This window comes from Neodiprion virginianus, chromosome 1, assembly GCF_021901495.1.
Source record: "Neodiprion virginianus isolate iyNeoVirg1 chromosome 1, iyNeoVirg1.1, whole genome shotgun sequence".
NCBI lineage: Eukaryota > Metazoa > Arthropoda > Insecta > Hymenoptera > Diprionidae > Neodiprion > Neodiprion virginianus.
In genome coordinates this window covers 17466529-17479293 of record NC_060877.1, presented here as the reverse complement: position 1 = coordinate 17479293, position 12765 = coordinate 17466529, and positions in this window count along the sequence as shown.

The following is a 12765-nucleotide window of genomic DNA, read 5'->3' as shown; positions in this document are numbered from 1 at the left end:
AATGAACGACTAATCATCTTTAAGTTGAATTCTCTTTACTAAGCTGATTGTATGCTATTTTCTAATTCTGTAACGCTCTACGAGAACCATCTGCAAGACCTTCGCGTCAAGATACCAGGACACTGCCTGACAGGGGTCACGTACCAGCTCAACATCGACCACCACCGACTACAGACGAACGAATACCGCTGAGACCACTCCCGATCGATGCCTATCTAGTTGTCGAACAGGGTCGTGCGTGATGCACAAACAGTACCTCCGACTGTTTGAGACTTATCGGCCAAGAGCCGAACCACGAATAAATGCTTCTACCGCTCGGATGCATCGTCAGGCGGCGTACAGGGCTGTGCGTCAAAAACACAACAAAGCCTCCCGTCGACGATACTTATCAGCCTGGAGCTGAACCGACCCTAACATCTACTAAGTCGTTGTCCATCAAATAGAGGACGGTTTTCTCTTCACGAACCGTCCTATCGAAGGACTGCGGCGTGGAATAGGCTAATGATATGCTGACCACGTGGATCTGGTGGATCTAGTGTGGGGATCCGGGTTGAGGGCCACCACCACCAGATCGTTCCGGCATGAGGGCTTCGATGAGCGAGGGCCGGGATGCAGCGCCGACGAAATAGCTACAACGGGGAGTACCAGTGAAGCAAGGAGTGAGTTACAGTCGGTCGCAAGTCCAAAGGACCGGTGACGTAATATTGCCGCACACCTGATTATCGCAACACATGAGCAGTACGACCTCCCCTCTCACCAACGATACCGCACAGCTGAAGGAAAACATCTCTGACCACCTTCCGACGTTCCGATACCTCGATACCTGTCGTCGAGGGAGAAGAAAAACAAGCGGCGAGGGATTATCGCCGCCTACCCGTAGACCAGACCTACGCGACCTGCTGGTCCAATTAGAATACCGCAAATTTGAGAAAGAATCACGTGACAGCAGCTCGACGAAAATCAGGATCATCGCTCATCTCGTCACTCTACGTTGAGTTATCGCTAATAGCAGACGTGCTTTTAGTTAACTCTACTTCCAGTTTCGTTAATAGCAAATGTGCTTTTGTTAATCCTACCTTCAGCTTTCGTTAATTGTAAACGTGTTCCTGTTATCGCTACGCAAGTCGTCGTACCGCTATCGTATCGCATTCTCTAGCATCTGTTAGATCTTCTTTTACGTAAGTGAGGTTCCTTTTCTATTTTGTGAAGCCACTTATCGTAATTGTATCTCAATCTCTTCCGCTACTTGCTTGTTATTAAATTTATCGCTTCTTAATCAACGTATTCGATACTATTTCTGCTTCACCTGTTTCTTATTTTGTCTATTGGATTCGACCCCTCCCCTCTACCATTATCTTGTCTATACTGAGCAATCTGTGCAAAACCGTCGTAGAACCTGACCTTAACTTTGCCTAGTACCTTTATCTCTACCTTTACCTTCATCTTTTTCTCTAATTATCTATTTTCGACGCATGTGCGTCTGGCGCCCAACAATCGTATCTTTCTCTCTTAATACCTCTCTCTCTCTATCTAATTATTCAGGTGAGTGACTGCGCCGTAGGGTTACCAATTATCTCATTTCTTCGTTTAACCCTCGCGAGAAATTTTATCGTGTTACAAAATGGCGCCCAAAGTGGGGCCACGATAGTAACGAAAATAATTGGCTCACAATAGATATACTCGGTCGCTCGAGCAAGCGGTTGCCAATCGCATCCTTGTCCCCGCTCGCACAAATGTTTCCAGGAATGCAAGAATTGGGATTTTTTTGTTTCAATTATGAATGTCAGCGAATAAAAGTATCTCCGGATTTGATAAATTTTGGATTCAATCAGCGGACGCTGAACCAAAATAATTAACCATTCCCAGCCCGAATACTTTTTTTTTTTTTTTAATAAACATTATTTTTTCAATGATATGAAAATACGTGACGCCTGGTGTTCTCGAATATTTGTACACGCAGTCTATGGAAAAATGTACGAAGCCAGCTCGATAACATTTATGCAAAATGTGCAATGGGCAAGTGGTTGGAGGAAATTTTTTTTTTTCGAACTGAATCTTCCAGAGAACCATCAGCGAATTCCAAGCAAGCTCCATAAACATACCGAGCGAACGCGCGATCACGGACGTAGCTGTGGTGTGGCTGAGTGGATACCACATGAGGATGAATTTTCAATCACAGGTTTTTGCGCGAAGTTTTCCTGTATTTAAGTTAATTACTGCTGCCTTTGCTATAATACTGCATTCAAGTCTTAAACAAAACACTAAAAAATAAGTTAACCACTTAATGTGAAACGAAATGTTAGATTGAGCCTAAAATTTAAGCCGGAGTTACATAAACGAAGATAATTACAAGTGCAATATTGTAAACATTGAACATTTATTGTTCATCTAAATAAATATGGTTTCCTCCTCAAAAAAAAAAAAAAAACATGAGGATGGAGTGATGCGGGACACGGGCTCGATCGCAGTTCACTCTTTTTTTTTTTTTTATTTTTAAATTCAGTCCCGGCTTTTTTTTGTATTTTCGGAGAGAAAAAACAAATCAAAGAAAGAAAATTTCGAGAGCCGGTCGATTTTTTCCTTCTTTCCTTTTGCTTTTTTTTTTTTTACTGAACCCACCTTTTTTGTAGTGGGGGTAACCCAGAAGAGAACAAATAATTGAAACAATAAAATTCCGAGAGCGAATCGATTTGTTCCCCGTTTTTGGCGCCTCTTTTTTGATAAGGAAAAGTTTTGACAGTAATGTAAAATAGAGATTACTAAACACAAATGTATTGTTTTTTAATAACACCGGCCCACAAAAAAAAAAAGTGGTCTGTACTTTTGACCGGACCAACCTATCTTTATGTATTTTGACGCGCTCAATCCAAATCTGAAGTCAGTTTTTCCCGTACACCCTCAAAATTTTGTGTAAATTGCAAAAACCCATAAAAATCGCCAAAAATTAGCATTTTTGGTAAGAAAAAAATTTATGGAAGTATAGACCAAGTATGATTTTCATGCATTTTGGTCCGCTAAACCCAAATCTTAAGTTCATTTAACCATAAGCCTTTTAAAATTTAATTGGGCCGGTGTTATTGAAAAACAATACATTTGTTTTTAGTAATCTCTATTTTCCATTATTGGCAAAACTTTTCCTTATTAAAAAAAAAAAAAAAAAACGCCCATTTTATATCAGTCTTGACGAGCATTTCTTAAGAAGTTTGAGAGATGCGAGATCGGAACGACAAAACTATTTCAGTAGCAACAATGTATGGACCCCTCTCTTTTTCTGATATTGGCAGCCAGTTAAGAGGCTTCACAGTGTTCAGTTTAGTGCCAGCAGCTCTCGAGGTAGCAAGATGGTAAGTGAATTACATAATTATTTTACATGTATGGAAAAACCGGCAGATTTGACGATCGTCTATTTACTTTATAGATTAAGAAGAGAAAAAAAGGGAAGGACCTGTAGTCGTATTTTATACTTTATTTAATTTTCCTTGAATTGTCAGACGTTTCTATTTTTGATTGTATAGGAAGAAGATGTGTGGGGAATTCCATTCTAGTGCCCAAGAATATAGTACACATTTTCGATCATTTTTTCTTTTTTTATTTTTTTTTTTTTGAAAACATTTTCCTCAATTTCCAAATTTCCTTAATTTTTTGGTATTCTAATCGATTCTTAAAAATTTTGCGCACAGGTGGGATTTCTTTGATTATTTTTTCCCTATTCCTGAGGATATTTCCTATCTGAGACCACTGTCAATAGGCGAGATTCCGGATATCATAAAATTACCTTTTTTTCTAATTAAAAATAAAATCACATAAGGCCATTAAGAACTCGAAATGAAAATCTGAAAAAATTAGAGATGTTTTTTTATATTCAAAGCCATTAACGTAAATGATCCGTTTAACGACTATCCTAATAGATATACATTGTATATAGAGCATTCCGCGTCGAATTTGCAACCCATGTACCTCACCCTCTTTGATTTTGATAATTCTTTGGTATGATGTTACAACGACGGTTTCAATCGACTTGAAACAGTGTCGGAATTTTTCGCAGATTTCTTTAGCCACCACTGAAATAGAAAAAAATCGTAAAACCAATTCCGAAAAAGCTTCTTTTAAAATTCTGAAGAAATTTACACTGATTTTATAATTGAGGATATTATTTGTAAGCACGACACGATAACGGGACCTCAACATCTACTTCTTTTCTAGAAAGTTTTTAGTTTTCTTGGATTTTTGGATAACTTGAAAAAAAAAGAATGAAATGGTATGAACTGTAATCAGGCATTCTGGCATTCCTCTAAATTTCAGAAAAATTGAAATCTATTAATAATAGAGAAATTTATGACCGAACAAATTAATAGAAACTCCAATTCCGGCATGAGAAAAAAAAACTTGCTAGAAAAGTAGTAGATGTTGAGATCCCGTTATCGTGTCGTGCTTACAAATAATATCCTCAATTGTAAAATCAGTGTGAATTTCTTCAGAATTTTAAAAGAAGCTTTTTCGGAATTGGTTTTACGATTTTTTTCTATTTCAGTGGTGGCTAAAGAAATCTGCGAAAAATTCCGACACTGTTTCAAGTCGATTGAAACCGTCGTTGTAACATCATACCAAAGAATTATCAAAATCAAAGAGGGTGAGGTACATGGGTTGCAAATTCGACGCGGAATGCTCTATATACAATGTATATCTATTAGGATAGTCGTTAAACGGATCATTTACGTTAATGGCTTTGAATATAAAAAAACATCTCTAATTTTTTCAGATTTTCATTTCGAGTTCTTAATGGCCTTATGTGATTTTATTTTTAATTAGAAAAAAAGGTAATTTTATGATATCCGGAATCTCGCCTATTGACAGTGGTCTCAGATAGGAAATATCCTCAGGAATAGGGAAAAAATAATCAAAGAAATCCCACCTGTGCGCAAAATTTTTAAGAATCGATTAGAATACCAAAAAATTAAGGAAATTTGGAAATTGAGGAAAATGTTTTCAAAAAAAAAAAAATAAAAAAAGAAAAAATGATCGAAAATGTGTACTATATTCTTGGGCACTAGAATGGAATTCCCCACACATCTTCTTCCTATACAATCAAAAATAGAAACGTCTGACAATTCAAGGAAAATTAAATAAAGTATAAAATACGACTACAGGTCCTTCCCTTTTTTTCTCTTCTTAATCTATAAAGTAAATAGACGATCGTCAAATCTGCCGGTTTTTCCATACATGTAAAATAATTATGTAATTCACTTACCATCTTGCTACCTCGAGAGCTGCTGGCACTAAACTGAACACTGTGAAGCCTCTTAACTGGCTGCCAATATCAGAAAAAGAGAGGGGTCCATACATTGTTGCTACTGAAATAGTTTTGTCGTTCCGATCTCGCATCTCTCAAACTTCTTAAGAAATGCTCGTCAAGACTGATATAAAATGGGCGTTTTTTTTTTTTTTTTTTAATAAGGAAAAGTTTTGCCAATAATGGAAAATAGAGATTACTAAAAACAAATGTATTGTATTTCAATAACACCGGCCCAATTAAATTTTAAAAGGCTTATGGTTAAATGAACTTAAGATTTGGGTTTAGCGGACCAAAATGCATAAAAATCATACTTGGTCTATACTTCCATAAATTTTTTTCTTAACAAAAATGCTAATTTTTGGCGATTTTTATGGGTTTTTGCAATTTACACAAAATTTTGAGGGTGTACGGGAAAAACTGACTTCAGATTTGGATTGAGCGCGTCAAAATACATAAAGATAGGTTGGTCCGGTCAAAAGTACAGACCACTTTTTTTTTTGTGGGCCGGTGTTATTAAAAAACAATACATTTGTGTTTAGTAATCTCTATTTTACATTACTGTCAAAACTTTTCCTTATCAAAAAAGAGGCGCCAAAAACGGGGAACAAATCGATTCGCTCTCGGAATTTTATTGTTTCAATTATTTGTTCTCTTCTGGGTTACCCCCACTACAAAAAAGGTGGGTTCAGTAAGAAAAAAAAAAGCAAAAGGAAAGAAGGAAAAAATCGACCGGCTCTCGAAATTTTCTTTCTTTGATTTGTTTTTTCTCTCCGAAAATACAAAAAAAAGCCGGGACTGAATTTAAAAATAAAAAAAAAAAAAAGAGTGAACTGCGATCGAGCCCGTGTCCCGCATCACTCCATCCTCATGTTTTTTTTTTTTTTTGAGGAGGAAACCATATTTATTTAGATGAACAATAAATGTTCAATGTTTACAATATTGCACTTGTAATTATCTTCGTTTATGTAACTCCGGCTTAAATTTTAGGCTCAATCTAACATTTCGTTTCACATTAAGTGGTTAACTTATTTTTTAGTGTTTTGTTTAAGACTTGAATGCAGTATTATAGCAAAGGCAGCAGTAATTAACTTAAATACAGGAAAACTTCGCGCAAAAACCTGTGATTGAAAATTCATCCTCATGTGGTATCCACTCAGCCACACCACAGCTACGTCCGTGATCGCGCGTTTGCTCGGTATGTTTATGGAGCTTGCTTGGAATTCGCTGATGGTTCTCTGGAAGATTCAGTTTGAAAAAAAAAAATTTCCTCCAACCACTTGCCCATTGCACATTTTGCATAAATGTTATCGAGCTGGCTTCGTACATTTTTCCATAGACTGCGTGTACAAATATTCGAGAACACCAGGCGTCACGTATTTTCATATCATTGAAAAAATAATGTTTATTAAAAAAAAAAAAAAAGTATTCGGGCTGGGAATGGTTAATTATTTTGGTTCAGCGTCCGCTGATTGAATCCAAAATTTATCAAATCCGGAGATACTTTTATTCGCTGACATTCATAATTGAAACAAAAAAATCCCAATTCTTGCATTCCTGGAAACATTTGTGCGAGCGGGGACAAGAATGCGATTGGCAACCGCTTGCTCGAGCGACCGAGTATATCTATTGTGAGCCAATTATTTTCGTTACTATCGTGGCCCCACTTTGGGCGCCATTTTGTAACACGATAAAATTTCTCGCGAGGGTTAAACGAAGAAATGAGATAATTGGTAACCCTACGGCGCAGTCACTCACCTGAATAATTAGATAGAGAGAGAGAGGTATTAAGAGAGAAAGATACGATTGTTGGGCGCCAGACGCACATGCGTCGAAAATAGATAATTAGAGAAAAAGATGAAGGTAAAGGTAGAGATAAAGGTACTAGGCAAAGTTAAGGTCAGGTTCTACGACGGTTTTGCACAGCTTGCTCAGTATAGACAAGATAATGGTAGAGGGGAGGGGTCGAATCCAATAGACAAAATAAGAAACAGGCGAAGCAGAAATAGTATCGAATACGTTGATTAAGAAGCGATAAATTTAATAACAAGCAAGTAGCCGAAGAGATTGAGATACAATTACGATAAATGCGGTAATTAACAATATGCACAGCCAGAGAAAAGTTAAGCGAGAGATTTAACAGATAACGGAACGTTTCCCGAATAAGCCGGAAATATGCGTAAGCTCGCGATATTATGGTTCAAGGTAATGATTAATACGGTTTCATAATGAGTATGCAGAACAGAAAAGATATACAGTACCTCAATTACGCATTAAGCAGGTAAACCATAAAATATGCGAAGCGATTATAAAACACATGCGAGATACGAAAGTTGTAATAGTCATCACATTACCAGAATTATCAGAAATATGCAAAGACAAAGAATTATGAATTACAAGGTAAATTCAAGGCAACAGGTCAAGTAGAAAATTATTATAAAACATAGATACTAACAGACAATACGTAGTCTCCAGTTTGCGGTAAGCGCGAGAAGAAAGAAAGGTAATACGCGGTACGATAAAAGATAATTCAAGATAAGACAAATAATATTCAAGAGAATCAATATGCAACATACGACAAACCAAAGAGACTACGGACAACTACGATCAGCGATATTAGCGAAGAAAATAATGAAAAAGATTTTATGCGATACGGCACAATACTCCAATTTCAGATGAACGACGAGCGGGACCACGCAGCGATGTAAGATCGCTCACGCGGTACACTCACTAAGATACGATAATCAACGGTAATAGGTAAAGAGACAGATGTGAACTAATCAGAGAGAATATAGCGAAACAGCAATGCTCAATAGCTAAGATAAAAATTGATCCTTCAACGGACCACGCTGCTATACAGCGATATTAGACATTTAGATATTCCAGAAGGGAGAGATAATAAAATAAAGCAATAGTCACTAACAGTGCGCAAGTAATAGTTAACCAGTCGCGAAGTTACTTGCAATAAGACAGAGAAAGAGACGAGATAAGAGACAAAAGAGAATAAGGTACGAGCCCAGGTGGCTCAAGCAGACCGACTGCAAGATCAAGAGAAAGGGTACGAGCCCAATTGGCTCAAGCAGACCAACTGCAAGATAGAGAGAAAGAAAGATAAAGATACGATATATATTGCAAGTATTTTCGTGGCTTCACAAAATAGAAAAGGAACCTCACTTACGTAAAAGAAGATACAACAGGTACTAGAGAATGCGATGCGATATCGGTACGACGAACTTTGGTAGCGATAACAAGAATACGTCTAATATTAACGAAACTGAAGGTAGAGTTTACAAAAGCACATCTGCTATTACTGAAACTGAAAGTAGAGTCAGCCAAAAAGCACGTCGGCTATTAGCGATAACTGAACGTAGAGTGACGAGACGAGCGATGATCCTGATCCTCGTCGCGCTGCTGTCACGTGATTTTTCTCAAATTTGGCGTATTCTAATTGGTCAGCGGGTCGCGTAGGTCTGGTCTACGGATCGGCGGCGATAATCCCTCGCCGCTAGTTTTTCTTCTTCCGCGCCGACAGGTATCGAGGCATCGGGACGTCGGGAGGTGGACGGAGATGTTTTCCCTCAGCTGTGCGGTATCGTTGGTGAGAGGGGTGGTCGTACTGCTCATGTGTTGCGATATTGAGGTGTGCGACAATAATACGTCACTGATCCTTTGGACTTGCGATCGACTGTAACTCACTCCTTGCTTTACTGGTACTCCCCGTTGTAGCTATTTCGTCGGCGCTGCATCCCGGCCCTCGCTCATTGGAGCCTTCATAACGGAACGATCTGGTGGTGATGGCCCTCAACCCGGATCCCCACACTAGATCCACCAGATCCACGTGGTCAGCATCTCATAGCCTATTCCCCGCCGCAGACCTTCGATAGGACGGTTCGTGAAGAGAAAACCGTCCTCTATTTGATAGACGACTTAGTAGGTGTTAGGGTCGGTTCAGCTCCAGGCTGATAAGTATCGTCGACGGGAGGCTTTGTTGTGTTTTTGACGCACAGCCCTGTACGCCGCCTGACGATGCATCCGAGCGGTAGAAGCATTCGTTCGTGGTTCGGCTCCTGGCCGATAAGTCTTAAATAGTCGGGGGTACTGTTTGTGCATCACGCACGACCCTGTTCGACAACTAGATAGGGATCCATCGGAAGTGGTTTCAGCGGTATTCGTTCGTCTGCAGTCGGTAGTGGTCGATGTTGAGCTGGTACGTGACCCCTGTCAGGCAGTGTCCTGGTATCTTGACGCGAAGGTCTCGTAGATGGTTCCCGTAGAGCATTACAGAATTAGAAAATAACATAAAATTAGCTTAGTAAAGAGGATTCAACTTAAAGATAATGAGTCGATTATTTTTGGAGTATTGGCCTCAGACGTGCTCTCGTTATTTTTAGCGATATTTGTACCTAGGGGAGCGCGATAAATAAACAAAGTGACGGGGTACGAAATACCACGTCACACTATATATGCTCGATTGTGGGCCACCTTCGGTGCATGGCCGCCTAGGTGTCACGTCGACGCTCTAACCTAGCTGGTATCACGAAAAGCCGAGCGTTGGAGATCTCCCTACTCATCTCTGGTTATACATGGAACTGTGAAAGGCTTAGTAGATATCGTTCACTGAGAGCGTTACGGGGATGTTTTACTTTGCCCCACGGTGTCAGTTTCACGATTTCGAGGTCTACGCACTAGTGCAGTAGGACAGAGTGAGAAGGATATATCCTGCAAACGTAACCGACAAGTATCAACCACTTTATGATTTGGTATTAGTTCAATTGTGAACCCAAAACATACGGAGATGCTGTACGAAGAGTGGGGTGCTCCGTCCGTCCGATGAATGCACCAACAGTTGAGCGTGCAAACTGTCAAGGTGGGTGATTGAAATCAGTGCACTCAAACAATTTTTTCTACCTTGAGTGTAAAACAATTTTCGATTTTACCTGAGTGAATAGAAATAATTTAACGTGTGTAAGTTTTTTTTTTAGATTATTTTCAAGAAACAAATAACAACGTCACCTCGAGCTTTCAAACTTTCATACATCGTGATTTCGATCGGTGAATTGTACAAGAATATCAATTTTATTACAACATTCTGTGATCAATAATCAAGACTTCAGTTTTTCACCTTGAGTGTACAACAATTTGCGATTTCACTTGAGTGACAAGAAATAATTCAACGGGTGTGCGTTTTTTTTCAGATTATTTTCAGGAAAAAAAGAAAATGGAGTACGTCAACATTTTACGACATGTGAGGGTGCCTATAGAGTGGATATTCGAAATACCTCACGATTTTCTGGCACAGTCTGTGAGGTTAGCAATGAGCGTACACATGGCGAACGGTGACCGTAATGAGGATAATAACCCTCGAAATGACGTGATCGTTCAACAGGCGGGGGTGGCGGCCCGCCTGGTACGTGATGAAGAGAGAGATTTTGTTCCAAAAAATGTGAGATAATTTTAATTTAATTTCACAACTAATGGAACAAATTTATTTTTCTTTTTCTCTTTTTAACAACAAAAATCTCGCCTTTTGTGATACACACATGTCTGACGTTTCTAAAATATCATTTCACAACTTTTAGAACAAATTTGATAAATACTTTTGTTTGTGATACATCATATCTTAAATTTCCAAAATTATTGTATGTTTCAGAGAGCTGTAAACAGCAGCCAACGTAGTCGTATAATGTATATATAATGAGTACAGTGAAAAAAAATAGATAAAAGCTTTGTGAAAATATTTATACAATTTTCTTAACGGTTATGAAACGTAGAATAATTGGAAACTTCTTCGAAGGTTTCTTTGTTAAGTTTTTGAAACTGGTTCTTGATCACGTTCAGTAGTCGCACGGTCCGTGCTGGTAAGGAGACGCTGCACACGTTGTCCAGGTACGGTGTACAAATTAGGCGAGAGTCGACGGATCTTTGCTTTTAATTTGACCGTACTGGCCGCACAGATACTGCAAGAGCAATGGCTCCTCCTCCAGCGTCAGCTCCAATTTCTGGTATTGGGTTTCGTCTTCGTTCAGCAGTCGCACAATCCCTGCCGGTAAGAATACGCTGAATTCGTCGTTCAGATCTGTGACGACACGCTGTCCAAACCTCGGTTGGACTCGTCGAATGTTAGTGACTTTATAGATTCTGAAAATTTCTAGCTCCGTCAATTTCTGCTACGGCAGAAATTCGTTCATGCTTGCAACTTTGTTGAGTTTTGTGAAATCCATTTTTTTAAATGTTTAGCAGTTACGTGTTCCTTGATAAATTTAGATTTGCGAACTTTTCGTCACTTTGTTGAGTTCTGACTTCTGGATAATAACGGTTTGCAAGTTGTGAATATTTTTTAAGAACAGATCGATGCGCTGTTTCAATTCTGCTTTGTTTGAAGTTCTTCTCATGAGAGCTGAAGGTGCAAGACTGTCTTTGTGACCTGAAATTCAGCCTTTCATAGACGTATTCCTCACACCAGTCACACGGAATCCTTGAAAACCTAGAAGCTACCGAAATGATGTGTCTTCGATTGTACATCAGAACCTTCCAGAATTGAACGTGGCAAAGTTGAAACTCGTCGAGAACACATTGTTTGTCAGCCTACATTCGTTCAGGATCGAAGCAGCCGCATACAAATTTCAGAACCCTTCAGAATTCGACGTCGCACCGCAATCCGTTGTCCGCAGACTGCTCGCCGACAAGTCGAAACTCGCCGGACGATTCCGAGAATTGTTTTGTCTTGAATTCGTTCAAGGCCAGAGCGGATCTTACAAAAAAAAACGTCGCACCGAAATCCTTTGACCGCATACCGCTCAACGTCGAGTCGAAACACGTCGGACGAATTGTTTGTCAGCCTAGATTCGTTCAAGGCCGTGAGAATCTTCTCGAACCTTCTGGAAGCTCTCAAAACCTGACACTTGCCAGGATTCTCGGTCGAACGTCCGAGGATCCGGGGGATCCGCTCAAACGCCTGAGAATTCACGGAGTGCGCTCGGTAATGCAGATAATGATCCCGCTCAATGGCATGATTTTTTTTAGCGACAAAAAGCACAAATTATCCCACAAGGGGTAATATCACGGCAATTTCAGGCATTTTTTACCAACGATCATGGTCATTTGGAGGATTTTTTACCGACGATCATGTGCATTTGGAAGATTTCCCAGTAAACATGAGCCGGTTAAAATGTGGTTGAAGAAACGTTAAGGTCGTATAATTATGGTATAGGTAGAAAATATTACCGTGTTCGATATACGGTAATTTTTCAGTAAAATATTGATCGTTGTCTCTCCACAAATATTATACGATTTTCATTACACGTACATTTAAACAACGGTTTCTAGACTAATAATCAACGTTTTGTTTACTAGTTCAATTGCTAATTTAAATTCGTTAAAAACCGGTATATTTATAGATATTAAAATACAAATTTTCTACGTTTCATCGTCAACGTTTTGTTGTGGTAAGCGAGATTCGTAGTATAAACGTGTGG